The sequence below is a fragment of the Pinus tabuliformis genome, chromosome J, assembly GCF_031772625.1.
Source record: "Pinus tabuliformis cultivar Carrire ecotype Pingquan chromosome J, CPIR1, whole genome shotgun sequence".
NCBI classification, from domain to species: domain Eukaryota; kingdom Viridiplantae; phylum Streptophyta; class Pinopsida; order Pinales; family Pinaceae; genus Pinus; species Pinus tabuliformis.
In genome coordinates this window covers 23,825,007-23,852,031 of record NC_142295.1, presented here as the reverse complement: position 1 = coordinate 23,852,031, position 27,025 = coordinate 23,825,007, and the positions used below count along the sequence as shown (strand labels likewise).

The 27,025-nt window shown below is 39.1% G+C and overlaps 1 pseudogene; it reads left to right on the top strand.

The window, feature by feature from the left end:
* The first annotated feature begins 2,744 nt into the window (after nt 1-2,744).
* Nucleotides 2,745-27,025, top strand: part of LOC149225232 (protein disulfide isomerase-like 1-4 pseudogene) — a 35,507-nt pseudogene continuing 11,226 nt past the window's right edge.

The window sequence follows — 27,025 nt, the reverse complement described above, 5'->3', positions numbered from 1 at the left end:
GGTATCATGGGGATCATAGATTAGAGATAGATGACACAGTTAGAGATGGAAGATTGTTGGATACTCCGGATATGAGAGGTGATGGATACAGGTATTATTCTAGTTCTGGTTCTAACAGGTATTATGATCGTCATCGTTATCATTTTTACAGGAGGAGTGATAGGGGATACTTGCTATATGAGTTTAAGAAATCAAAGTCACCTACTTTTGATGGAGATGTGAGGAAGCCAAAAGATGCACAGGCTTGGATACTTGGGATGAAGAAGTTATTTGAGTTGCATGAGTACGCAGATAATATGAAGGCCAAAATTGTTATCTTCAGTTTGAGAGGTAAAGCAAACATATGGTGGGAATATGTGAAGTAGGTTAGAGACATTAGGATGGAGGACTTGAGTTGGCGTGAGTTCAAGAGTCTTTTCAAGAAGAAATACTTGTCAGAAAGGTACCACGACAGTAAAGCCAAAGAATTCTATGAGCTAAAGATGGGATCAATGACAGATGAAGAGTACACGACTAAGTTCTTGGAGCTATGGAGGTATGTAGTGTATCATAAAGATGAGAAGGCTAAATTTCAGTGATTTGTCAGTGGTTTTCCATAAGAATTTAGAGATCGAATTGAGTATGATGTGTAGAAATTCCCACTTGTAGATCACTTGATAATGCAATATACTAAAGCAAAATACTTGATCTACTTCTACAAACAATTATGTGGAAGATTAATCGAATTGAGCAAGATCAATTAAACACATATAATTGATAAGAAGAAATCAATCACACATAACATGGAAGATATAACTAGGGGAAATCCTAAGCATAAAACCCCAAATTTGTATTATCATACAAGTGGAAATCTTGTCCAAGTTACAAAAAGAATCAGCTCAAAAGCTTTCCTGCTCTCTCTGTAATCAAACAATGAAGCTCATAGACATAATAGACAACTATATATCCTCATCAAGTCCTCCAAGCCCCTATTTCTTTGCACAATTTTTCTTGGGGTCCAGTGAAGCCACATGTGTGAATTGGCCTCATCACACTCACTGTACAAGAAGAAATAACAACGCAATTCTCTTGGAAAGAAATCCTTCTACATGCAAGGAATATTCACCAAGGAATATCCTAGCAACTAATAGTACATTTTCCCTCCATCTGATCTCAACTGGGTCTCTGTTTGAACTGACATGCATGAGTTATGTATGAGAGAATATTCAGTTATCTGAAGAGTAGCAGTTATATGCAAGCATGCATTAACTAACTGAACTTACATTAATTTAAACAAACTGTTTAAATCAATCTAACTGGACTTGACTCAGTTAACTGAGCCAACTAATTACATCTCAAATTAGAACTCATCCTTATCTCTTTAACTGATGGATGAATTCCTCAATTAATGGAGAAACTATTGCATGTCCTCAAATAGACTTCATATTTATTTTTTCACAACTAATTAACTCATGGTGAATTAATTTATTTATTTTCAAACAGTTGTTAAGTTCAAATTCGAATTTTACTTCCTATTATAGTTTAGGGACTGACTAAAATAGGAAGGTATCCCGAAATGCTATTTACAGAAAAGTTATTTTTAACACTTTCACTTTTCATCCATTGTAGCTAAGTTCAACACTGGATGAAACTGCTATTTATAACAGTGCTATTTTTAGCATTTTCTATTTTTATCATTTCTTGTTGCTATCTTCAATACTCCCTCTCAACAAGAAAGGGATTATTAGTAACCCCAGTCCTGTCTCTGTGGAACTCGAACTTGCATTTTGAAAATGATTTTTCAAAATATCTGCATCCTGTTCCTCGGTCGAAACATACAGCAACAACATGATCCTCTTGACCACACAGCGTCGCAGATGGTGATACTAGATATCTATGTGCTTGGACCTGTCATGAAAAACTGGATTCTCAGAGAGTTTGATGCAACTCTGATTATCACAGTAGATCACTGTAGGATCCATCCTCTGACCAAACAATCCCACTAGAATCTTCCGCATCCAAATGGCCTCACATGCAGCTTGACTAGCAGCCATGTATTCAGCCTTTGCTGAGCTAAGTGAAATTGATCTCTGTTTCTTGCTGTACCAGGAAATTGCAGCTGAACCAAGGTTGAAGATTCCTCTAGAAGTGCTCTTCCTGTCTGATGGACTCCCTGCCCGGTCTGCATCTGTGAAGCCCTGAAGCTTCACTCCCTCTGTCCGCCTGTACCACAATCCAAACTGAGATGTGCCTCTGAGGTATCTCAACACATGCTTCGCTACCTTCCAAAACAGCTTGGTAGGCTGAACCATAGCTTGACTTGGTTGGTTCACGACAAAGCATAAGTTGGGTCGTGTGTTCACTAGATACATAAGTGAACCCACCAGCTGCCGATAAAGAGTAGCAACTACTACCTCACCTGAAGTAGCATCCTCCTTCCTCTAGTTCCCAGCTAGAGAAGTCTGCATGGGTTTGCACTTGTCCATATGGAACCGCCTGAGGATCTCATTTGCATACTTGCCTTGAGATACAAAAACTTCTCCATCTCTCTACCACACTTCCATGCCTAAGAAGTAGTGCATAAGAACCATGTCTTTCATCTCGAACTCTCTTGCAAGGTCCTCCTTGCAAGACTTTATCAGCTGATCATCACCTATCAAAATCAGATCATCGACATAAAGTACAATAATCAATGGCTTACCTTCTACCATGATGTGGTAAAGGTTCGCATCTGCTTCACTCTTGGTGAAGCCCAACCCGATGAAATGGCTGTCGATTCTGGTGTACCAAGCACGAGGTGCTTGCTTCAGCCCATACATAGCCCTCTTGAGTCTGCACACATGCAACTCACTGTCGAAGCTTTCGAAACCTTCTGGCTGCTCAATGTACACCTCCTCCTCAATCGTCCCATTGAGGAATGTTGTCTTCACATCCATCGGGTGGATCTTCCACCCCATTTGAGCTGATAGTGCCAATATCGATCTAATCGATGCCTTGCTACAGGAGTAAAATTCTCATCATAGTCGATCCCCTCGACCTGTGAGAAACCTCGGGCAACAAACCTTGCCTTGTGTTTCTCAACACTACCATCAGCTGCCTGCTTTACCTTGTAAAGCCATCTGGAACTCACCACTGACTTGTCCTGAGGTCTTGGGACATCATCCCAAACACAGTTCCGTTTGATGGAGTCATACTCCTCCACCACTACATCAACCCACACTGGTTGTTGCACTGCCTCCTCGAATGAAGAAGGCTCGAAATCTACACACTCCCCAACTAGGGCCATGTAACTAGTGTATCGCTCTGGTGACCTCCTCTATCTGTGCTGAGAAGATGGTTGTCCCACATTCTCCGGCACAACCAGCATCAACCTGTCAGCTTCCCTTGAGCATTTGGGTGAGCTCCAGTATTGTAGCAATAATGCTACAACTCCTGGGGCTTCCTGTCTCTTAATTTTATCAACCCGGTAGTTCGTACAAACTTGGAAGCGGCGGTGCTATATGCACAAGTACTAGCTCTTGTCGCAGCTGTCACTTGGTCAGCTGGCATAAGTCCGCTAGGGCTCAAGCCAACTTCTATAGGCTCTCAGAAGAAGCTTGCTAATTGATGGACGAAAGCTAATCTCAAAGGAAAGCTACTTTACTTGACAAAAATGAACTGAAAGCAAATCAAAGCATGTAAACCTAGGAAACCCTAATTTGACTAGTCTAACCTCTACAATGCAAAGAATGTAAATGCAACTTCTACCAATGCTGTCATTACCTCTAAAAAGTGAGAATGCATGGATCTAAACTACTTGCATCATGAAAGTTATGTTTTTGTATTTTTCCTTTAAGTGTGTGGAATGATGGTGATCTTGTGCTAACTAGGGTTTGGTTGTGCAGATGGGATGGAGAAGGAAGGAAAGCGTGGGACAGGTTAGGGAGGCTAGGAGAGGTCCCTAGGGATCCTTAGCACCCATCCACAGAGGTTCCTCGCATTCAGATGCTCAGCAACCGAGAGAGTGGCCTCCTACAGGATGGCTGTGGAGGATCCTACAGGATACTCTGTTTTCTACAGGATGTCTACAAATGGCTACAGGATGACCTACCGTGAGTGTTTGGCGTGATGGAGGAGTGATGAAATGGTAGGGGGAGATGTGTAAGGTAGGAATGAGGCTGGTGATGGCTGTAGAAGTGGAAGATCAGATGAGGGAAGAGTGTATGCAATGGTTTGATGATTGGAAGGATGGAACCAACGAAAGTTGAAGGAGATGGAGCTATGTGGGAAATGAGAGAGATTTGGAGGGTAAATGAGTGAGACAGAGGTTAAATAGAACTTGAGGAGGTGATGAAGATGATAGAGATGCCCTGCACAATGCTCATTTAAACGAATCAATGAATTCTTGCAAACAAACCAAGTCCTAGCTAACTTAATCTAATTGTCAATGAAATAAATGAACAGCAGCTTTGTTTGGAAAGAGAACCATGTACTTCACATGAGAAAGAGCATTCCAAAAGATCTAAATGCATAACAAACTCCTATCAATCGATTCTAAGCATAAAAAGCTACGTTACCCATCAAAACCAACTACCATAACAAAGCAAGATCTAAAGAGTAGATTTTTATTTCAAGAACGCAGCAAACACATAAAGATACACAAGGGAGGTACTGGGCGCTTGAGATGGGCCCAACCCCAAGAACTACAGCCTCCCAAGAGCGATTTAGAGCTGGTGCAAAGCTGGATCCATCTTTATTAATCAAGAAATGAAAAGTACATCAAAACTGTCCATAAGGAGAGCTTGAACATGAGCTGAAAGCAAAGCTAATCCATGGCCTACAAATCGAACTACAAGCTAGCTAACTAATGGCTAAAACAAAATGACTAACTAGCTACAAAAATGACTACCAACTAGCTACCAAAAATGACCAACCACTAGCTAACCAAAATGAGGCCCCAAGCCTTCTTATTTATACAATTTGAGGACCCAACAGTCCTCCTAAAAGTTAGGGACTTGGCTGCCCAAGACTTGGAGTTAACAACAGTCCAACTTGACTTGCTTGGCTGCCCTTGTGCTCATTAATTTGGTGGCCTTTGAACTCCGAGCTGATGGTGGAGAATTCGAGGTAAGGGTCCATAAATGAGGGGGACACCTTCCTACAAATCCTCTAGCTTGTTCTCCCACGAATTTGGCTGCCAAGTGCTCATTAAGACCTTCAATTTTGTCTCCAAGTTGACCAACAAGGCTACACAAAGCACCCATTAGACTTGTTGGCATAATGACTAACCAAATTCACTCTATTAACATAAAAATAATCAAAAACATTCAATAAACAAATGAGAATGGTGGACTAAGCCAAATTAGGAGGTTGAATGAGCCCAAATAATTGTACATTTTTGGGGCTCATCATCACCCCCCTACTGAAAGTGTTGCTCATCCTCTGAGCAACCAAATCTCTCCCCTTGTCTTTGATGGCCCTGGTGACGTCCTTGGCTAGCATCTCGGCCGATTTCTCCTTTGGCTTCCCTCTTTTCACTTTCCTGTAGAAACTGTTCTGTCTTCCTGTAGAAACATACTCTGTCTTCCTGTAGAAACAGACCTGTAGCTGAATTTTGGCTTCCTGTAGAAATCTGTTTCTGCTTTCCTGTAGCCACGGGTGTCACCACGGGTGTCACCACCTATTTAAATAAAATAATAATTTGCCATCATTCCAAATAACCAGCATGTCCTTGGCACATAAATAAGTCTGAGATGCAGAACAGAACAACCCTTTTTCTAATCAGAAAGACAGCCACCAATACATGTAATCAGTATGTTCTTTGATGCACAAAAACTGAGATGAACCCTGGAAGTTTAGGCCGAGTGAATGAGAGTGCAGAGATCAATCCGGCCTCTGTGGAATGTGGACATTTAAACCTCTTAAAATTACCCAAGGGAACAATCTTCAGTCTTGGGTTTAAGTGCTGGAGGACATATTTGATTTCTGAAAGGAAATTTCAGGCTTCTATATGAGTGAAGCTTGATCCTTTTTCTGAACGTGAAACTCAGCTACAAATGATGACAGGTATATATGAAATCAGTCTCCTCTTAATGCATAAGAAATCTGAAATGGATCTGAGCGAATGGCATTGGAGAAATTCAACTCAGTCCTCTTGACTTGAAGGAAATTCGATCAACAGTGCGACAGGCGGGAATTGTTTAAGGAACTGAAGAGATCTCGAGAATGAAAGGCAGAAATAGGTAGAGCACCATTGTTTAACTGATCTGGATGGTGGACATGCGCTTCAGTTGACCGCTGTTGAACAAAGAGTGGTGAGAGTTGCAGCCGAGCGTCCCTTGAATTACTGCGTGACTTGTGGTGATGTGGCAAAACATGTGCTGGCGCATATGAACTGCTGTGCTATCATGAACCCTTCTATTTGTTAATTAATTGATGCCCTGTGCACTGAAGTTCAACAAATATACCACTAACTGTGTTTTTCAAATTTTCCATGAACGACCATACACGTAGGCTACGTGATTTTTCCTTGAGCGCTAGAGAACTGGGTGTCTTGCTACATTCATGGCTTAATCACCATTCCATTCGTTCATGCAATGCTTAGACTAGATTCATGCAATAGATGAATAGGTTTTGTCACGTACCTGAAGTCAAACCGTTGCTTGTGAAGCTTTTTGGCTGCTACCTGCTCTGATTTTGCTGCTGCATGCTTAGTTTTTCTGGTTGCATGTGGCTGGGCTGCTAATCTTTGATTGTGTTTTTCATGTGCAGGTGTCCTCTGGCCAGATGCATGCAACAAGAATTCATTTCCACGTTCAGATCTGCATCCTGAACCTGCTGCCATTGAATTTTCACAGGACCAGAACTTCTTTTTTCCATTTCTCCCAAACGGCAAACTGGATTGAGCTGAAACTTGGTGGGCATGTTCCTACCATCATGATGCATCTCCCATAGCAAATTCGTGATCAATGGATGCACGGATTTCGAGAAAATTGGAAAATGGCTGAAGATTTCAGAGCTTGATTTCTCGGAAACCGTGCATCGGAATTGGCTGAAACTGCTTGGGTAGGCTACTATCACCCACTTGCATCTCCCCATGAAACAGGTTTTGAAACGGATGCACGGTTATGGAGAAAATGCAAAAATGGCTGATGGTGATGGAGGCTAATTTCTTGGAAACCGTGCACCGGAATTGCATGAAACTGCTCAGGCATGTTTTCATCGACCTTGTACAATCCCCCATAAAATGGTTTGTCAAATGGATGCATGGTTCTCAAGTTATGGCAAAAACAAATTCTGCTCTATGTGTTTTTGGCTTCAAGGCATTTTGCATGTGTTTGCATGGTATGACAAAATGAATTTTTGCTGTGATGCAGGCATGGAGATGATGGAGGATGAGTTGGAAGACTGCAGGAGGACTCTTGAACCTTTGAGGAAGCTACCATGCTTGCAAAACCACTTTTTGAAATGCATGCCTAGTTTCCCACAATTTCTACAGGAAGATCCTGTAGAAGCACAATGAGGGGCACAAGGAGGTGGACAAATGATGGAGAAAGGCAAGGGATGGACACACAAGTGCTTGTAGGCCTAATCAACAGATTCCCAACATTAGATTCATTTTTGAGATTGAATTTGGCTCGTCCAAAGGTTCTACAGGATGTTTCCTGTAGAAATATAGAGCATCCTGTAGAAAACACAGTTTTGAGGAAAGAAGCATAATGACATGAAAAGAATGATGGAAAAGGGGTGAGGAGTGGAAACATAGATGAATGTAGGCCTCATGGACATATTCCAAGCCTTCAGGTCCTCTTTGGAGATCAATTTGGCTTTTTTGTAAGCTTCCTGTAGAAGATACGAAACTTCTTGTAGAAGGCACAAAAACTCCTTTGTCTTTGATTTGAGTGCTCCTCCTATCATGAAACGTCCTCCTTTAACCTGCAATGTCATTGCTGCAACATGAAATGGAGATTAGCTTTATTTTTCTTTTTCTTTTTCTCTTTTTTTTGAAAAACAACTAGGGCGCCTCATGGAGGTTTTCACCCTAATTGCCTGCCTTGGGCGCCTCCAAGGGAGGTTTTCACCCAAAGATCTTTTTCTCTTTTATTTTCTTTTCTTTCCAACCCATTGACCGCCTCATGGAGGTTTTCAATCAATGAGCCAATCTGAGGCGCCTCCAAGGAGGTTTTCACCTTAGATTTCTATTTTCCTTTTTTTCATTTTTTTTCTCTTTTTCTTTTTTCTCTTTTTTTTCTTTTTCTTTTTTTCTACCCTACCCTACTTGAAAAAAACAAAATCATTTTCAAGTATAAGAATACTTCCAATGGAGCCATGTGCACATCAAGATTAGAGACAAAATGATGTGAAGGCTCAGAATGCATGCTTGGACAAGTATCCAGATCTCAGAGACAAAATGATCTGACTTTGAAAGTGCAAAACATAGCTGAGGAAGAGAGTACTGCTGCAACTTAGTGACCTTCTGAAACCATATCTCAATATAGCTTTGATATCCTTGGTTCTTTTGCTGATCTGGATCATTCTTCATGTCACCTTCTATCATGACCTTCTGATCTTCCTCTTTTTGCTGATCTTTCTCTTGAGTACATGGAGGATTTGATGGTGACCATGAGGAAGCTTTCTCGATCTCTGATTCTGATCTCTTTTCTTCACCAAGTGCAGCCCATGGTTCTTTGATCTCCTCTTTTGAATCTTCTTTTGCTTTTGGTCCTTCAATGCTTTCAAGATGATCTCTTTTTTGCATTACTTTTCCTGAGCTTTGGTGAACATCATTGAGCTCACGAGGAATCATTTGCACATGTTGTGCCTCAGATTTGCAATTGGGTTGAGCTGCTCCATTGCATGGTTTTGGAAATGGAGGTACGGGTAGCTGAGTGGAGGTGTGAAATTGAGATGGAGATGGATGGCATTGTGGTTGGGTAGGCATTTTGGGTTGCCTTGGTGGAGGAGGAGGCGATGGTTGTGGATGAGCAGGTGGTGGAGGAAAATGAGCGGGATGAGAGTTGTACTGGGGCCTCCACTCCTGATAAGGTGCATTCCACTGAGGCTGTGGCTGAGCATAAGAGTGAAATGAATGAGCAACTGGTTGGGCATAATATGGATCTGTGAAGGAACAAGGAGAATATGACCAAGGAGGAGGTGTAGACCAGGAAGGATGAGCAGGGGGACCCCAAGAAGGCATGAAGGTGGCTTGGTAAGGGTCATAATAGGTCTCGGGTGTCCCTTGTAGTTCCTGCTGGTAAGGTATGGGTCCATGTGGCCTCCTTTGGTTCATATAACAGAGTGATTCAGTGGCTCTCTTGGCTCTTTGATATGTAGCTTTGATTCTGGGCAAGGAAGGGCACTGATCTGTAGGATGGTATTCCTCACAGACAAAACACACTTCTAGGGAGTGCATTGGACATTCGTTCCTAGGATGCTTTTTAAGGCACCTAGGACAAAAAATGACCAAAGCCCTCTTGGCTTCTTCTTGCTTCTTTTGGATCCGCAAGGTATCCAGTTGCATGGTAAGAAACTGCCTCATGTCACTCTTGAAATCTTCGATCTGATTTGCAAATTCATCTTTGGATAAGGGACTGCTCCCAACATTTCTGCTTGTAGCCATTTGCTCCAGAGGAATGTTTTCTTCTTCTTCTCCCCTAGAGGTTCTTCAGATATGTCTTGATGTCCACCCTGGGGTTCTTTCATCACAGCCATCGAAGAAGAACGTTGGCTGTGTGAAGCAGTGGGGGTGTTGTGCAATCATTTTTCTAACTTATCTCTACTCCTACAAGGCATGAAATAGATTGAACTGCAACTGACTATCTTGCGAAATTGAAATGAAAGCAGGAAAGGACTAATCTATTTTGCTCAAATGAAATTGCAAGAATGAAATTCTAGTCTACGCTTGCGGAATTGAAATGCTAATCTACGCTTGCAGAATTGAAATGCGGAATTGAAAGGCTATTCTAGGAAAGCAGGAAATGCTAATCTATGAAAGCAGGAAATGCTAATCTATGAAAGCAGGAAATGCTAATCTAGGAAAGCAAGAAAGGCTAATCTACTTTTGCATAAATGAAATTGCATAATGGAAATGAAGTAAACTACTTAGAAGAAGGTTGTAGTAGAAAATAGAAGAATAGCAACAATCACCAATACTCTGCCGCTTCCCCGGCAACGGCGCCAAAAAGATGGTGAGCTCCAGTATTGTAGCAATAATGCTACAACTCCTGGGGCTTCCTGTCTCTTAATTTTATCAACCCGGTAGTTCGTACAAACTTGGAAGCGGCGGTGCTATATGCACAAGTACTAGCTCTTGTCGCAGCTGTCACTTGGTCAGCTGGCATAAGTCCGCTAGGGCTCAAGCCAACTTCTATAGGCTCTCAGAAGAAGCTTGCTAATTGATGGACGAAAGCTAATCTCAAAGGAAAGCTACTTTACTTGACAAAAATGAACTGAAAGAAAATCAAAGCATGTAAACCTAGGAAACCCTAATTTGACTAGTCTAACCTCTACAATGCAAAGAATGTAAATGCAACTTCTACCAATGCTGTCATTACCTCTAAAAAGTGAGAATGCATGGATCTAAACTACTTGCATCATGAAAGTTATGTTTTTGTATTTTTCCTTTAAGTGTGTGGAATGATGGTGATCTTGTGCTAACTAGGGTTTGGTTGTGCAGATGGGATGGAGAAGGAAGGAAAGCGTGGGATAGGTTAGGGAGGCTAGGAGAGGTCCCTAGGGATCCTTAGCACCCATCCACAGAGGTTCCTCGCATTCAGATGCTCAGCAACCGAGAGAGTGGCCTCCTACAGGATGGCTGTGGAGGATCCTACATGATACTCTGTTTTCTACAGGATGTCTACAAATGGCTACAGGATGACCTACCGTGAGTGTTTGGCGTGATGGAGGAGTGATGAAATGGTAGGGGGAGATGTGTAAGGTAGGAATGAGGCTGGTGATGGCTGTAGAAGTGGAAGATCAGATGAGGAAAGAGTGTATGCAATGGTTTGATGATTGGAAGGATGGAACCAACGAAAGTTGAAGGAGATGGAGCTATGTGGGAAATGAGAGAGATTTGGAGGGTAAATGAGTGAGACAGAGGTTAAATAGAACTTGAGGAGGTGATGAAGATGATAGAGATGCCCTGCACAATGCTCATTTAAACGAATCAATGAATTCTTGCAAACAAACCAAGTCCTAGCTAACTTAATCTAATTGTCAATGAAATAAATGAACAGCAGCTTTGTTTGGAAAGAGAACCATGTACTTCACGTGAGAAAGAGCATTCCAAAAGATCTAAATGCATAACAAACTCCTACCAATCGATTCTAAGCATAAAAAGCTACGTTACCCATCAAAACCAACTACCATAACAAAGCAAGATCTAAAGAGCAGATTTTTATTTCAAGAACGCAGCAAACACATAAAGATACACAAGGGAGGTACTGGGCGCTTGAGATGGGCCCAACCCCAAGAACTACAGCCTCCCAAGAGCGATTTAGAGCTGGTGCAAAGCTGGATCCATCTTTATTAATCAAGAAATGAAAAGTACATCAAAACTGTCCATAAGGAGAGCTTGAACATGAGCTGAAAGCAAAGCTAATCCATGGCCTACAAATCGAACTACAAGCTAGCTAACTAATGGCTAAAACAAAATGACTAACTAGCTACAAAAATGACTACCAACTAGCTACCAAAAATGACCAACCACTAGCTAACCAAAATGAGGCCCCACGCCTTCTTATTTATACAATTTGAGGACCCAACAGTCCTCCTAAAAGTTAGGGACTTGGCTGCCCAAGACTTGGAGTTAACAGCAGTCCAACTTGACTTGCTTGGCTGCCCTTGTGCTCATTAATTTGGTGGCCTTTGAACTCCGAGCTGATGGTGGAGAATTCGAGGTAAGGGTCCATAAATGAGGGGGACACCTTCCTACAAATCCTCTAGCTTGTTCTCCCACGAATTTGGCTGCCAAGTGCTCATTAAGACCTTCAATTTTGTCTCCAAGTTGACCAACAAGGCTACACAAAGCACCCATTAGACTTGTTGGCATAATGACTAACCAAATTCACTCTATTAACATAAAAATAATCAAAAACATGCAATAAACAAATGAGAATGGTGGACTAAGCCAAATTAGGAGGTTGAATGAGCCCAAATAATTGTACATTTTTGGGGCTCATCACGTTTCCACCCATCTCTCGAAGTCTCAGCATGAGTGGATGTCTCCACTCCCAGATCCTCTGCATGCAGCTACTCTGCATCAATCTGAGGCTCCTCCTCCTTAGGAACAAAAGGTTCCTCATCTGTATGCAACTTAAGCTCCCTCTCAGGTGACACTTGCATGGATTTTTGCTCGTTGAATTTCAGATCCCTGCGTACCATAGTCCTCTAAGTGGAAGGTAGGTACACCCAATAGTTGTGAGGTGTATCTGTGTATCCCACAAGTATTGCCAACTCAGTTGTTGGGTCTAGCTTCTTCCTAGCATCTTTGGTCACATGACAGTAAACTGATGATCCAAATATTCGGAAGTGACTTACATCAGGTCACTTCCCAAAATAGGCTTCCATAGGTGTCTTCATCCCCAATATACGGTGTAGGCTTCTGTTCTGCAAGTATACTACTGTATTGCATGCCTCAGTCCACAAGTGTAGTGGTAGGCTTTAGTCATGCAACATCGCTCGAGCTGCTCCCACAATCGATATGTTCTTCCTTTTAGCCACCCCATTTTGCTGTGGGTTATGGGGTGCTGTCAATTCCCATTTAATTCCTTCTAAAGCACAAAATTCCTTAAACTGTTGAGAGACATACTCTCCATCATTGTTTCTATGCAAGGCTTTTATTTTCTTTCCTGATTCTTTCTCTGCCAAGGCTTTAAACTCACAAAACCTCAATAAAGTCTGATCCTTCTTTTGCATAAAGTAGATCCAACATCTACAAGAAAAATCATCAATAAAAATAACATAGTACCTTTGTTTAGCAGTGGAGGCTGTAGAGAATGGTCCACATACATCTGAGTGAACTCACTCCAAGATTGCTCTAGCTCTACTGTCTCGATCCAGAAATGAAAATTTCACATACTTACCCAAGGTACAACCTTTGCATGTACTCATCTTCTCAAGTTTTCCCTTGGGTAATCTGGTAGAAATCTGCTGCAAGATCTTCAGGGCTCCATGGTGCAAGTGGTCCAGTCTTCTATGCCATAGCTCGCCAAAATCTTGGCTCTACACTATCTCTGCTTTGGAACTCAAAGCATCACAATCATCTACATCTAGCTTGTAGAGATTCTTGACTCGAATCCCTATTCGCTTTGTCTATCCAGTTCCGATATGCCTCATGAATACCTTTCCTTTGCTAAAGACTACAGCATAGCCTTTATCTTCTAGAAAAGAAATGGACAAAAGATTCTTCTTCAGACCTGGTACATACTTTACATCAATCAGGGTGAGGAGAGCTCCATGCTTCCTCTGAAACACAATCATACCTTCATCTGAGACACAATACTTTCCATCATCGCCAATCTCGATCTGCATCTGGAGATCTTTCTCCTCCAAGGTACTGAAGAGATTCTTGTCACCTGACATGGGGAAAAAGGCTCCACTTTCCAAGTACCAAACACATCCCATCATGGATGAAACCATGCATGCGATAAGAGAGAAAACAAGCTTAAACTGTGAGGCTAATGCATCACCATAAAATCCCTTTGAGGAACCCTTCTTGGATTTCTTTTGTGGACAATTAGTAGCATAATGGCCCACTTCATGACAATGAAAACATCTCACTTTCAATTTGTCAAACTTCTTCCCACCATGGGAAGAACCGGATTTGGATTGGGATGCCTTCCCTTTCCCCTTCCTTACCTCTCTCGCTAAGGCTAGATTTTCCTCATCATCTTGCTTTGATGAGGATCCATCTCTAGTGATTCTTCTTATCTCCTCCTGCATTAGATATAACCAAAGTCTTTCCCAATCTGGCAGTTTTTCTCTTCCATTAACCGAGTCCTAGTAGCTATGCCAGCTCTTAAGAAGACCGAGAAGTGCAAGACTCACAATGTCATCATCCGTTGTCGCGATCCCTACACTTCCAAGCTCATCCCTGCAAGTGGTGAGCTTGTTCAAATATGTAGAGATCGTGTCGCCCTTTTCACACTTGATTTTACGAAGCTTGTCTTTTAGTGCCAGCTTCCTCTGATCGTTGTTATTCTAATATAGATCTTTCAATGTTTTCCACATTGAAAATGGTGTCTCCTTCCCATGGAGACTCGAGACTATGTGATCTCGAACTCCCTCCAGAAGGATTCTCCTTGCTCTAGCCACACACTTTTTACATTCCGCCAATTAAGTAGCATTAGCCGGCTTGGGGACTTCTTGATTAATGAAGTCCTTTAGACTGTTATCCTCTAATACTACCTCCATGCGAACCTTCCAAGCTATATAATTTGAACTACCATCAAGGGCATATTCGAGTCTTAAACCATTGAACGCCATAGGTGAAATAGAGATGTGATAAGAACTCGATTTCTATCAGGAATCACAAACTTCAAACTTCTCCCTTCTTGTAAACTGTTCTTCCTTGATCACCTTTGCTCTGATACCATGTAGAAATTCCCACCTGTAGATCACCTGATAATGCAATATACTAAAGCAAAATACTTGATCTACTTCTACAAACAACTATGCGGAAGCTTAATCGAATTAAGCAAGATCAATTGAATGCATATAACTAATAAGAATAAATAAATCAATCACACATAACATAGAAGATATAGCCAGGGGAAAGCCTAAGCATAAAACCCCAACTCTGTATTATCATACAAGTGGAAATCTTGTCCAAGTTACAAAAAGAATTAGCTCAAAAGCTTTCCTTCTCTCTCTGTAATCAAACAATGAAGCTCATAGACACAATAGACAAGTATATATCCTTGTCAAGTTCTCCAAGCCCCTATTTCTTTGCTCAATTTTTCTTGGGGTCCAGTGAAGCCACGTGTGTGAATTGACCTCATCACACTCACTGTACAAGAAGAAATAACAACGCAACACTATCCCTCCATCTGATCTCAACTAGGTCTTCATCTGAACTGACATGCATGAGTTATGTATGAGAGAATATTCAGTTATCTGAAGAACAATAGTTATATGCAAGTATGCATTAACTAACTGAACTTACATTAATTTAAACAAACTGTTTAAATCAATCTAACTGGATTTGACTCAGTTAACTGAGCCAACTAATTACATCTCAAATTAGAACTCATCCTTATCTTTTTAACTGATGGATAAATTCCTCAATTAATGGAGAAATTGTTGCACGTTCTCACATAGACTTCATGTTTGATTTTTCACAACTAATTAACTCATGGTGAATTAATTAATTTATTTTCAAACAGTTGTTAAGTTCAAATTCGAATTTTACTTCCTATTATAGTTTAGGGACTGACTAAAATAGGAAGGTATCCTGAAATGCTATTTATAGAAAAGCTATTTTTAGCACTTTCACTTTTCATCCATTATAGTTAAGTTCCACACTGGATGAAACTTCTATTTATAACAATGTTATTTTTAGCATTTCTTGTTGCTATCTTCAACATGATGAACCTCAGTCACTTGAGGAAGTTATTGAAAATTTGAAGCATTGTTATGCACAGTGGAAGCATAAGAATGAATCGCAACATGGATGGAAAGGAAAAGACAAAGGTAACGGTAAATGGAAACCAAAAAGAACAAGGCCTCAGAACATGGAAGAGGAATAAAATGTGGCACCACAAAAGAAGTTCAATGTAGCTAGACAGGGACATGGATCAGAACAACATCATAGAGGTGATGGTACTTGACAGTTGGAGTGTTGGACATGCAAAAAGGAGCACCTTAAGAGAAATTGGCCACAGAATTAGGGTGGTAGGCCTCGGATATATAGTGCATAGGAGGCACAAACTGTTAAGGATGTTGGTCAGAGAATTCCTCGTATATATGCAACATTCGATAACAAGTCGGCAGACCATCAACCATCTATCATTGAGCTGGACGGTAAGCTTTGTGATCAATTTATTTCTATTTTTATTGACCCTAGATCTAATTATAGTTATGTTAGTCCCGACTTGGTGGATAAGTGTGGTTTGAATAAAGAAGTGCATGCAAAATCTTGGTTAGTGCAATTGGCTACAAGTACAAAGAAGCGAGTTCATCATTGGGTAAGAGCTTGTGCATTTGAATTGAATGATATGCCTACCATAGTACATTTGAATGTATTACCATTGGGATCATACAATATGTTGTTGGGCATGGATTGGTTGTACCTTCATAGGACCAAGGTGGATTGTTACGACAAAGCAATAGAGTGTGTGGATGACAATGGGGAACCAAGAATCTTACAAGGAAATAAGAAAGCCACATCAGTTAGGATGGTGACAGCTATGAAGGAAAAACGTAGTCGAAGAAAAGGGTGTGTGTTATTCACAGTGTACATTTCTAGTGACAAAAGTAAGGAAGTTGAGGATGGATATTTTTTGAGCAAGTACCCAGTTCTACAAAAGTTTTAGGATGTGTTTCCCGAAGATATTTCGGAGTTTCCACCTCATAGGGAAGTAGAATTTTCTATTGAGTTGGTGTGAGGGGCATCTCCAACATCAAAAGCACCTTACAGGATGAGCACCCCTGAATTGGTAGAGTTGAAGTTGCAGTTGAAGGAAATTTTGGATAAGGGATACATTAAACCAAGTGTATCAGCTTGGGGTGCATAGGTATTGTTTGTGAAGAAGGATGGCACTCCTAGATTATGCATTGACTACAGGCAGTTGAACAAAGTGGTCATCAATAATAAGTATCCATTGCCAAGGATTGATGACTTGTTCGATCAATTGAAGGGAGTAACAGTGTTCTTGAAGATTGATCTGAGATCTGAATACCACCAGGTATGCTTCAAAGAGGAGGACATTTACAAGACATCTTTCTAGACTAAGTATGGGAATTATGATTTTTTTGTAGTGTCATTCGGTTTGAATAATGCTCTAGCTACTTTTACGTGCTTGATGAATAGTGTGTTGTGTTTTTATTTGGATAAGTTTGTTATTATGTTCATTGATGACATATTGGTATATTCTAAAAATGAGGAAGAGCATGTCGAGCATTTAGTAGCAGTGTTGAGGTTGTTGAGAGAGCATAATTTGTATGCTAAGCTCAACAAGTGCAGTTTCTTTCAGACTAAGGTACACTACTTGGGACATGTTATTTCCAAGGAGGGCATAACAATGGAGCTAGAAAAGATAAGGGCCATCATGGAGTGGGTAGCTCCTAGGAATGTAGATGAGGTGAGATATTTTATGGGATTGGCATGTTATTACAAGAGGTTTATCAGGAAATTCTCACATATTTCTTATCTTATTACATCATTGCAGAGGAAAGGTAAAAAATTTGAATGGACAGAGGAATGGGAGGCTAGTTTTGAGCATCTTAAGTAGTTTTCGACATATGCACCAGTGTTATAGATTGCATATCAGGAAAAAGAGTTTCTAGTATTTACAAATGCTTGCAAGAGAGGACTTGGTGGAGTCCTTATGTAGGAAGGACATGTGGTATTCTATGAGTCACGTAAACTAAACTACCCAACATATGATCTTGAGTTAGCAATGATCATACATGCATTGAAGATGTGGAGGCACTATCTTCTTGGTAGGAGGTATGTGCCAATGAGTGATCAATTTGAGTTGAGGCATTTGTTTAACCAACAGAATCTGAGCACTCGACAAGCTAGATGGTTGTCCATGATCAGTGATTTTGAGTTAGTGATTAGGTATATCAAAGGAAAGGAGATCATGGTTGCAGATGCTCTTAGCATGTGAATACATGTAAATTAGATGGCATCTATGAGTTCCTATGGGATAGATTTACAAGATAGGATCTTGCAAGAAAGTTAGCAGGATATCAAGTATACAGAGATTATGCACAAGTTGCAGCAGATTATAGGTACATGTACTAGTACAAGTAGTGGTACAAGTATAGGTACAGGTGAAGGCGCACAGGATGTGGACTATTGTCTTACAATGGATGGATTGGTTAGATTTAGAGACAATATATATGTACTAGATAACAGTGAGCTCAAGAAGGTGACCTTGAGGGAGTTTCAGGTGATATCATATTCAAGTCACTCAGGCTACCAGAAGACATTGAGCACAGTGAAGAAATTTTATTATTGGCCAAATATGAAGAAGGATGTAGCAGGTTTTGTGGTTAGGTGTTTTGATTGTCAATGTGTGAAGACAGAGTGTAAGAATCCAAGTGGACTGCTACAGCCGATTTCCATTCCAGAATGGAAATGGGGGGTCATTTCCATGGACTTTATCACAGGTTTGCCAAGGATAGTGAGGCAACATGATTCCATTATGGTTGTTGTGGAAAGGTTGACAAAGGTTGCACACTTCATTCCAATGAAGTCCACATTCTCAGTTAGCGATGTAGCATAGGAATTCATCAGAGACGTGGTCAGATTGCATGGTGTTCCAAAGAAGATTGTGTCAGACAAGGATGAAAGCTTCACTTCCAAGTTTTGGAAGGACTTGTTTGTAGGTTTGGGCACAAAGCTGGCCTTCAATACAACTTATCATCCATAGACAGATGGAAAGACTGAGAGGGTCAAAAGGATATTAGAGGACATGTTAGGGATGTACGTGATGCATCAACAACGAAAGTGGGAAGGTTATCTTCCACTGGTAGAATTCACTTACAACAATGGGTATCAAGAATCTTTGAAGATGAATTCATTTGAGGCACTGTATGGGCAGAGTCACAATACTCCCATCAATTGGAGCGATCCAATAACATGGTGTTGATTGGACCAGACATGTTGGCGGACATGGAATAGGAAATGCAGGTTATAAAGAAGAATCTAAAGGAAACACATGATATGCATAAGAGCTATGCAGATCAAAACAGGCTGTTCAAGGAGTTCCAAGTTGGGCAAAAGGTGTACTTGTGCATCAAACCAAAGAAGAGCTCCTTACGGATTGGATCATGTGCCAAGCTGGCACCACGATTTTGTGGACCCTTCAGTATTATTGAGAGGATTGAGCCAGTAGCATATCGACTTACACTGCCTCCGACACTGAAAGTGCATGATGTTTTCCATGTGTCATTGCTTAAGAAGTATGTTAAAGATGCTTATCATGTGATTGATTGGTTTGTATTGCAGGTGGAACCAGATGGAGAATTCTAGCTGGAGCCTCAGTGTATATTGTAGAAAAAATTCTCATTCTATGGAACCAAGAAATCGAGTAGGTTAAAGTGCAGTGGAAGCACTTTGGGCCCAATGAAGCTACATGGGAGATGGTGGATCAAATGCGGGATATGTATCCTTCATTGTTTTCTGGTTGAGGCAAAGAAGTTTTGGTATGGTGTTTTGGTATATGTCTTTGGTATATGTTTTGGTACATGTTTGGTGATGTGTTGGTATATGTACATATGTATATGGATGTAAATACCACCATGAGATATGTTATAAAGCTCCAATAAGCGGTATGGGTGTCATGTCATTATAATTTTCATGTTGGTTTGCTTCTCAGCAGGGTGATCATTGTAAATATTGCATCGAGCTATGTTATAAATATCCATGGGTAACATGTTTTATTTTCAATGGTTTTGTGGAGGTATAGGTGTGGTTGAACACCAAGGATGGTGTCCCCCAAGGGGGAGGGTTCTGTGACAACCCTGGTGAAAATTCCATGTATTAAAAGTTAATAAAGGAAAAAATAGTAACCACGGTTGATGGGACACTTATTTCAAGCCGAATGTTGGGAAAAACATCCTAGTGCGAGTGTTCATTTGGTTTATTATGGCTAAGGAAAATGCAAAAGGCAATGGCTAAGGCTTTGGAAATGCAAAATGGTATTTTTGGCACATTTATTTATGAAAATAATGGAAATTAGGAGAAAAGTAAGGTGAAATGTGACAGGTTGCATGTGAAGAAAAAAATGAAGGAAAATAATGGAAAATGAAAAAAATAGAGGCCTAATTGATAAAAAGTATTATGAGGATCGGTTTGTAACCTTTTGTCAGTTTAATTTTGGAGCTCTCTCATTATTCTCTCTCTCTCTCTCTTGGACACAGGGTTTTCTTGGAGCACTTTAGCATTGGATCAAGAAAGGCAAAGAAGGTAAGAGGAAGGAAGGAGTAAGTAAGAAAGAGCAGGATCAAGAAACTACAACATTATTCTTTGCAGGTATCGATTTTCATGCGTATTTTCCTTGCTAGATTTGGCATGCATGGTATTGCACATGGTTCTTTTGCTATTATGGCATGGTTTTTTCCAAGTGAGATAGTGTTTTCAGCCTAGCCTTGCCATTTCCAAATAGCCATGGTGTGATGGGGTTATGATGTTTTGGTTGAGCTAGATTTCTAGATGGATTGGAAGCTGAGTGTGGTGGATCTCTGAATGATGGAACACATGGCCTAGTAAACCCTAAACTAGATTTTGGGTTGCAGTAAAGTTGAATTTTGTGTTGCCTCGGTGGGCCTAGGAATCCTTGCCAGTGAATGGTGGGATATACAGTAAAACCAAGAGGTGGATTTCTCTCTGTTGGCCCTAGTAATCCTGGGTTGTGATATGCGGTAACATCTAGAGAGTGGGTCTCAGTTTAGGGCCTAGTGATCTGGTGTGGATTATAGTGAAGTCTGAGAGACTAGGAGGCAGGAAAATTCCTCATGGTGTAGGTGGAGAAATCGGGTGGCTTCCATGCTTGTTTGGCCTAGTGATTTGGTGGAGGTCATGGTAAATCCTATTATTACATGTTTATTGTCTTGGCCTAGTGATTCATGATGGATTATGGTAAAGCCTGGTTTCTATTAATGAGGGTGAGGTGGTTTAGCCTCGCGATTCCCTGGTTGGTTCTTTTGGTTTGACTCCCACATTCATGCTTGGAATATGGTATGGGGGTGAATGGTTGAAGAGAGATTTGGCTCAGCCATTCTATGGTCGGGTGGAACGTGGTAGTCCCATCTCGGGTTTGGATTTTGCATCATTAATATGAGGTTATTTCTCCTTGTATTTCTATGAGTATTATACTGGTTTATATGTGGATCATATGGTTGTGATTTCCTTGGTATTTATGTTGCTATTATGCCAGTTATGTATATGTTTTATGACAGTGGCTATGTATGGCTCTCATTATGTTTTTGCTTGTAAATGAATGAACAATGCACCTATGACCTAATATATGATAATGCAACAAATGATATATGGGAATAATGCTTCTTAGAAATTTTTAGATAAGTATGAGACCATTATGCTTAAATTTGTTGTTTACACCTGTAGACTACATATTTGTGATATGTTTGATGAAATGCCTGTCATGGCTAGTAGGGGTCGAGTTAAGGGCTTGTTCAAGTATTTGCATTTGAATCATCATTTCCTTGTTGTCTTTTTGTTCTGAAGGTGTCATTCAACTATGGGAAATGACCTAGGCTCTGGGACTAGAAAAGTGGCTCAAATCCTGGGGACGTTGTCACAACACTAAGAAAAATAATACCTGGACGTTGGCATTCCTTGTCATGAGAGCATCCAGAGCCTCCTAGACACTGTCACGACCATATCATGGGAGAGTCCGGGGATCAAGTGGTCTAAAACCTCAATGGGACCTAGGGGTTGGTTACTATAAAGGTTAGGATGGTTCTTAGGAGTCTTGTTGATGATATGGAAGTTTTGTATGATGTGTTTCCGTCAATTCCATTTCCTTAAGGTCACCTAGGAGGTTGAATCCAATCATAGTATCCTCTTCTCACATGTTTACCCCAGTTGGCCGGTTACTTGGGTAGATGTGGGAGGATGGTGTTACATAATGATTAATTCAAATAATACTTATTTAGTATGTCTCAAACTTACATTGAATCAATTTTAATACATAGTTCCCATTGTCATGCCTTCATATTAGTAGGTATAATGAAGAGATGCAAGTAATATTCACAAATCCAAGCTAGTGGAGCAAGTAGTAAATGCAAGCAAGTAGAGTATTTAGTAGGTGAGTTCAATAAATTGTTGTACATGCATGCATGAGCTCCATAACAATAGGATTCTATTGCATAAAAATGATACCATTTTCTTTTTTGAACTATCATGATACAAGGAAAAATTGTTAATATTATTTTTTTTTAATTTTTGTGGTGTGTAAAAAAACGACTAATAAAGAAAAAAGAAAAAAAAGAAGAAAAAACATAGAAATAATGACAAGCACAATATATCATGAAAATTTTCCTTACCCTTTAATTAACAAAATCAGAAATAATTTTCATTTGAAATTTAACGAACAATATTTTATCTTAATTTTCATTTGCATGGGAAATAATTTTATGTCCTTCTATGACAGGCTAGAGAGTTATTCAAGAGCAATGACGACTTCAATTTTGAACCCTTATTAGAAGTACCTTATTGTATGTCATTTTTTTGAAGCTAATGCAATGCGATAGATTATATAACTTCTTTTTTAGAGTAAAACTTCTAAAAAACGTATTTTAGAGTTATTAAGGATATTTTGGTAAATTTGTTAGGGTAATGGATTACTTTGAGTCTATAACATCAAATAGGAAGAAGAAATGGACATTTGGGATGGCTTATGGTTGAAGTTCATAACATTTTACATAACATGTCTAAGTCTTTACCAAGTAAATCACCCAAAAGCTAATTAGAAAAAAAAAATTATACAAATAATTATAAAAATATATCAAATATAATTAAATCAATAACAATTATCGTACTAGCTTATTTAAATTTATGAAATTTATTAAAATGTATAATTTTAAATACATTATTTTATATTTTATAGAAAATGGTTTCAATGTTTTTACATATAATACTCTTTTAAAATAGTGAATTTTGTAATATTTAAAAATATTTTTTTACCACATAAAATTTTATTTCCTTCAATCATATATTGATTACGAAAAATAGTTTATAACAATATATAAGCCTTGACATACATTTTGGCTTTTGTAATGCCTTCCCCTCTTTTCTTTTTCTTTGTCACTTACACTTAGTTGAGTCCATAAGATGAAATATCGATCTAGAATACCAAAATCTATGTTTTATCTATCAAATTTTGAATAAAGATAAAAGTTATGGTAACTAAAAGTAGTGTGTAATAACATGATCTAAATCATGAACTTGATATATTCAGGTGAATTTAATCTGCTTTGCTCTATATCAAAGGCTAGTTATGTCTTTCACTATACTTTCAACTATCTATTTCTTGCCAAATTATTTTCTCAAACAACCTTATACATCTAACTACGTCCTCTTGAAACATTGATTCTTGCTTTATGATACGGAAATTCAACATTTTTCTTATTTGCAAGTACATTGCAATACCATAGGAGAAAGTGTTTTTTCTACCTCCTCATTTTCACATATTTGGCATAATCATTCCTCCCATTACTCCTTTGGTTGTTCCCATCTTCTTGTTTTTCATGTCACCTTGTTTGCATTGATTCTTAATTGTGTTATCACATATTTTTTAAATGCAATGGATGTTAAAATTCAAGCAATTTTGCATTTTCATCTCTCCCACTATGTTGAAGGTGTCTATGTAATGTGTACAATACACTACTACAAAAAGACTTATAGGAGGGGTCGTTATCCACCTCCAAAAGTGGGATTTAGAGGCAATTTTAGCATAGGGGAAGTTTTTTAAACCTGCTCCCCCCCCAAAAAAAAGCATTGCCTCTAAAAGTCAAGTCTTTTAAGGACATTTTTTAAGAGATACAAACCACCCCCAAAAGCAGATTTTTGAGGGTGGTTTGGAATACCACTTGAAAAGTGAATTTTGGGGGCATTTTTTTAAAGCCCACTCCACCCCGGCCCCCAAAAATCATCATTAAAAGTTAAGCCTTTTAGGGGTGGCTTTTGAAGAGATATGAACCACCCCAAAAGTGAATTTTATGGGCAATTCCAATCGCCCTCAAAAGTCACCTTTGGAGCCACTTTTGGGGGCAGCTTGGAACCCCCTTTAAAAAGTGACTTTTGGGGGGAATTTTTTAACCCTGCCCGCCCCCCCCCACCCCCCAAAAAAAAATCATTTCCTCTAAAAGTCAAGGCTTTTAGGGGTGGTTTTTGAAGAGATATGAACAACCCCCAAAAGTAACTTTTAGGGGTAGCTCCAACCACCCTCAAAAGTCACCTTTCAAGGTTACTTATAAACTCCCCCCAAAAAGTCACTTTTGGGGGTGATTTAAAATCCCTCAAAAAGTGACATTTGGGGGCAGTTTAAAACCCCCTCATAGTCACTTTTTGGGGCAGTTAAGAACCCTCCATGTAGCGACTTACAAGGGGGGTTTAGAAACCCCAATCGTAAGAACTTTTGGGGCCATTAAGATCCCCTCCCCATTGGAAATTTTGGAGGCATTAGGACCCCCCTCGTAGCAGATTTTTGGGGTGTTAGGAGGCCCCTCTGCACCAACTTATTAGGGAGGTTTAGAACCCCCTTGTAGTAATGTTGGCTGCATTAATAACCTCCCTTGTAGAAGCAAACAAGGGGGTTTTATAACCCCCCTTGTAGCAACTTACATGGCCGGTTCAGAACCCCCCTCATATCAATGTTTAGGGGCATCAGGAGCCCCCCTTGTACTATCTTTTGGGGTTATTAAGAGGCCCCCTTGTATCAACATACGAGGAGTGTTTATAATCTCATCTCGTCAAAATCCCTAAGAATAACTAGCTATTAACACAAAAAATATCATTTATGTTCTATACAATATTGCCACTATCTCTCACAAAAGGATAAAAATAAAAGTAGTGATAGTGCTTGGAAAAAACAATTTACATCCGAAATATTCTTATAACACACATAAAATAAAAATATATCATATGTCATCATTACCATAATAAGAACAAAAATGAAACTATGATAGTGATTATCTTCATATGCATTAAAATTTGAAGGCAATAGAGGTGGACTTTGAAAATATTCAAAAATTTCCCATAAAAAATTCAATATGTGCATTTCCATAAAAGTTTATAATGGCATTCAAGTAAACAATATAGTCAATTAATTGACACATGCACATTCAAAATAATTAAGTGTATGAAAATGTAATTTTTACTTTCATTACATATAACAATGGATAAATAAATATAGATAATACTTATCTATCAATATCAAACCATGTTCCTTCACAATATTGCCAAACATAATTTGTGTCACCATTACCTATAACTTCATCATATTTGCATTTTATCCCTTCAAAACCTACACCACTTGATAGATCTAGGTACTCCAATTCAGACATGTTACTATTTCACAATCCCTTTGGAGGGCATGTGTGTACTACATACCAATCATTCTCTACAAGATCTTGTACATAGAATGCTTGTTTTTCTTGTGATGCTAGAATAAATGTATCCTTAATTAAGCATTTCTTTAGATTTACCATTGTGAAACAAATTTCATCAACTTTCATTCAATTCTTCTTGTGTACATCTATCTAATCACTTTTGAACAAGGGATACTTCACAAAATGGAAGTCCAACATGATTATTTCTTGGATCACTCCATAATATGTTGTCGTTTAGCATATGGGATTTTTGTATTTTGTACTTGATCCCATTAGGGCTTTTGCATCTATGCACACACCACTATTTTGGGTGGCTCTAATATTCTCTAAGATTTTGATTTGAAATCTACACACATTGATTTGGCATCCCTCATACTTAGTTGCATATTTCCTTGGGCCATGTGCTAACCATTTAAGGTTATCAGAGATATTTTCTTTTCCTTCCTATTGTAAATTATGAAATGTTGTTAGAAAACCATGAAATTTCAAAATATATAAAAGGAACCTTAGTTCCATACATCATAATAGCCTTGTTCAATGAATTTGAAATAATTATAATATAATATATAAAAAACATATCATTACCTTCTTACTGAACAAATCAATAAATTTTTGGTTGTGGATCTTTTGTTACATGGCTTCATCTTTTTGGATTGGATGTTTCCATTGACAATTTCACTCAACTGCATCCTAATGTTAAATAATTTCACTAAACTTATTTTTCAAGATATTTAAATAAAATTAGAAAAATTGTTTTATAAGGTTGTGTTTATTACTTACTCTATCCATGGTTGAACTTCATCTATATTGTGCAATACTCACATTTAGGCTTGTAACAAAATGGTATTATCCATTTCAATTGAAGTCCCACTAGATAAGAGCTTCCCATAATGACCAACATCTCCCTATTCATCATCCCAAACTTCACTTCTACTAGTCATGCTTCCAATATATTCCATATTGTGGACATCTACAACACAAAATTTGGTGGATTCTTCACAATGTAGTTTTCGATTATGCACCCTTCAAGTCTATTCTTGTTCTTCACATAAATTTTGAAAAATTTCATGTTCCTTGAAAGAAACAAAAAAGTTGCATTTGAAATTAAAAGTATGAATACATATTTGTTAGTGATATAGTAGATGCATATAATATGTTGGAATTTATGTACACATTAAATTTCACTAATCTTTCAAAATGGTACATCCATTAGTATGCTATTGAGCCACATAAATATAGCTCTTGTACCAAGTGGTGAGCCCTCATATTGCACCAAGAGTGCTACAACTCAGAAAGGGTCTTCAAATTTACTTATCAACTCGGGGTTTCATACAAACTTAGAGGTGTCAGTGCTATATACACAGTAGATGCATCATTCTACTCATGCCACACTCATTTTTGTTTTTGGCCATGGTGTGGGTATGTGGAATGGGTTCCTCTTCTTCTTCCCTAATAGGCTCTTCAAAGATCTCAGGTTGTTCACCTAAGGGGTCCTCTAACTCCCTTGAAATTACAGAGGGAAGTTGGTAGTCACCGAGGAAGAGTGAAGGTTGACTATTTGATGGTGTGGGGGTATTTGGCAAGAATTTGCCTAAAGTGTCTCTACTCCTACGAGGCAAGAAATAATTTTTTCTTTTTATGTGTTTTTTCAAAACTAAATGCAAAACAGAAAGGAAAGCATAAATAACATTTACCTATTGAAATCAAAATAGAAAGGAAAGCAGAAATAACATATACGTAGACACCTCCCTGACAACGATGCAAA